This window comes from Lagenorhynchus albirostris, chromosome 11, assembly GCF_949774975.1.
Source record: "Lagenorhynchus albirostris chromosome 11, mLagAlb1.1, whole genome shotgun sequence".
Lineage (NCBI taxonomy): Eukaryota > Metazoa > Chordata > Mammalia > Artiodactyla > Delphinidae > Lagenorhynchus > Lagenorhynchus albirostris.
Window position 1 is genome coordinate 66,745,586 of NC_083105.1, and position 3,659 is coordinate 66,749,244.

The 3,659-nt window shown below is 39.5% G+C and overlaps 1 pseudogene; it reads right to left on the reverse strand.

The window, feature by feature from the left end:
- Positions 1 to 2,005: 2,005 nt before the first annotated feature.
- LOC132529979 (large ribosomal subunit protein eL39-like) lies at positions 2,006 to 2,456 on the reverse strand (annotated as a pseudogene).
- Positions 2,457 to 3,659: the final 1,203 nt, after the last annotated feature.

Consider the following 3,659-nt stretch of genomic DNA (forward strand, 5'->3'; position numbering starts at 1 on the left):
TCAAAGTGAATCAGAGCTTTGCCATTTCTACCAGTTACAATTATTATAAACATCTTCATCAGTTCTTCAATAACATTCTATCCTGTCTTGGCTAATAAAATTGATGGACTTTGACATGTAATATTCACAGATGCTAAAAAAACTGTTATGATAGGTATGGTCATGATAAGTTATTTTTGAAGATGCATATTTGGAGGGATGTTCTATTGTTAAATACTGTACTCTTTAAGTCCAGGTCTAGATCTAACTGCAGCTCAGCCTCAGAAAATGTTGATTTTAAATTAAGTTTGACATTTAATCTTTCTATCAAATCAGAAGACCGTGAAGGCAAAAAGGGAGATAGAGTTTGGACTTTAGAAAACAAATGAAAAAGATGTGATAGTAGCTCTTAGGTAAAACTGGGTGGTATTTAAAAAGTAACCCATTCAACAAATAGTGGATTTAGATGCCGTATCTTTTAGAAAATTAGCTTATAAATCTAACTTTTAAATTTTGTGAACAATTTTAGTTGATGAGAGAAGTTATGGAGAAAATCAAATTGCATTTATAATTTATCATATGAGTTTCATTATCTTTAGACAGTGCTGTGTATGAGAGGACAAAGAATTCCACTGTTTTCTCTCCAACATGAAACTGATAGGATCTCAGGGTAGCCACAGACATGGCTGATGGATAGATCCAGTAGGTCAGTTATCTCCCCAAATCTACCTGATAGAAACCTGAAGTAATAAGTTATTTTACATAAATAAAACCTTTAAGAATGATATGAAAATTTTTATTCTTTCAGTCAGACAGACCCACCCAAAAACTTGCCTTTGGACATAATGACTACCCTTTGAAGCCCTAATGCTGGAGTATGAGTGAGCATCATTAATAATCTGATAGTGTAATGAAGTTACCTCCCACATATTTGAGGTTGCAAGACCCTGATGTGTCATGTTTTAGGCCAGAATACTTTGTGTCAGACTGAGGACAGCTGCAGCTGGCCATTTTCTCGTCCTGATAAAGGACATCTGAATATAAGTCGGGGAACCGTGGGACCAATCTCTTATGATCAGTCCATGAGTACTTGCCAAACAAATCTACCTGGTTTATGGCCATGTTTGTTGTACTTACTTAATTAAATTTGACAAACAATTTATGGAGTCTATACTAAGTGCAAGGTGCTGTTGAAGAATCAAATATAATAAAATATATAATAGTGTTTGATATAATCATGACAAGTTGCTGTTAGATCTTCATTGTTTCCAAAGTGCTGGCACATTCATTATCCCATTTGACCTTCTCAACAACTCTTACCCCTCAGAGTTGAGGAGACTGAAGTTTGCGCACTTTCTCACGGTCATACTTATCTCTGCCCAACTTGCATCACAGCAATTGATTTGTTGCCATCCACTCTTTATTGATGAACACCATGTGGTGGAAAACATCACTGACACAGGATATCCTGGTGGCTGAGCCACTCTTCACCCTGGACGTGAAAGATGCTGCCTGCCAAGTGGAACTGACCCGGAAGGTGAGAGGTTTGCAGCATTAACAGGTGCTTGTCACGTCATCATCAATCACGGTCACGGCACCGCTCTGGTTCTTTTAACCTTCATCTGAAGCGTGATGCCTCTGTTAAGACTTGATTTTGGATGGAAGAAAAAGAATCTCTCTCCTGAAGACCAAGCTCACTTTATCAAATGTATTTTAGGACAGGACAAAACCTACTCCTCTCTTTACTTTGTGTGAAATCCTCTCCCTAGAGCAGACTAGAGAGTCTTAACCAAGTACATCAAATGTCAACATATTTTTTCCAACAAAAGGTTTCACATATTTATTACTAAGCCCCAAAGCACTAGTGCAGAAACACTGACAACAAAAGAAGAACCAACCATTCCATTTCTCCCATAAAACACATGTGGCTTTTCAGACAGTAGTGATGTTCCCACTACTGTGATATGGTAAGATGCAAGTGACCTTGACACAACATAAATGTGTGCCACTTCATATTTGAGCCTCCTTATAGACCCAGCTTGGTTCTTCTCCAATGTCTTCTCTTGGAGTTGTATCTGATTTTATTACCAGTTTTCATTCAAATACATTGGGGAATGGGATGATTCAGCATTTGTTTCTTGGCCAGGAATTGCTTGATCCTGAAAGTCTTGTGAGGAAATCTGGCAAGGAGCAAATTCAACCACATATAGGATGGCAGAGAAGAGAAGAGAGCAAATGTCAATATTTGGCTTCTTATTAACATTTAGCTCCAAACCTAGGAGAACTCTATCATACCTTCCCTTTATTTTGTTTTCTGTTTGTTTTGTTTTTACTACCTGATCTAATCATGAGTAAGTCCTCATGTCTTTTTCTCCAAAATCTATCCCCTCTGTCCAACCTTGTCCCCTCCTCTCCCTTGCGACCCCTTGAATTCAAGCTACCAAGGCCTCAGGCTGCCCTTCTCTGGCAGCCGCCATGGCTCTAATGATTCCTTCTCCTTTCACCCTTGGCCCTTTTAATGTCCAGCCTCCACAGAGGGACCAGATAAATGCTTTTAAAAATGTAATTCTTGTCACTCCCTGTCTCCTGTTTAAAATCTTTCACTGGCTGCCCATTGACATTGAACTAGAACCTGAATCCCTTACCTTGACTGCCAGGCCCTGCCTACGCGTCAGCCCTCACGGCCCCCACACCTCTCTCTGTGCTGCCTCCACACGCTGTTAGAACGTGCTGAGCTCCTCCCATCTGTGGTAGGCTGAAAAATGCTCCGCCAGAAAATGTATCCATGTCCTAATCCATGAAATCTGTGAGTGTGACCTTACATGGCAAAAAAGGGGATGTAATTTTTTTTTGAAGTTGTGATTAAATTAGGTGTCTTGAGCTGGAGATACTGATTATTCTGAATTACCTGGTGGGTCCTAAATGCCATCATGATGTCCTTATAAGAGGGAGATTAGTCAGACACACACAGAGGAGAAAATTTGAAGATGCTGGCCTCGAAGATTAGAGTCATTCAGACACAAGCCAAGAAATGCTGGTAGCCACCAGGAGCTGGGAAAGGCAAGGAACAGATCCTCCCCAGCACCTCCAGAGAAAGCATGGCCCTGCAAACACCTTGTTTTCAGACTTCTGGCCTCTAGAACTGTGAGAGAATAAATTTCTGTTGTTTCAAACCACCAAGTTTGTGTTAGGTTTTCACAACAGCTGTAGAAACTAATACACCATCTTAGGGCTTTTACGGTTCCTTCTGCCTGCAACTTATCCTATGAAACCTTCTGCCTCTCTCTTGCCCCTGAGGACGCAGTTGAAATACCAACTCTTCAGGGAGGACTTACCTGACCGTTCGAGCTAAGGTAGCCCGCCCCACTGAGACATTCTTTATCACATCACCTGTTTTATTTTCTTCATCATTGTTTATAAATTATTTATATTTATTTTTTCTTTGACTGGCTTATTATCTCATTCCAGTACATAAAACAGTATCCGGCATGTAATACCTGCTTATTAAATATTTGTTAAAGGAAGGAAGAAAAGAGGAAAGAACATTACTAATTGCTTGGTGATAAAGAAAATGTTATATAATAAACATCTGGGCTTTCAAAAAAAATTTTGGCTACTATGGTGAACGTCTTCTACTAGATAGGGTTGCCTATATACAATCCTATAAATAAAATACGGGG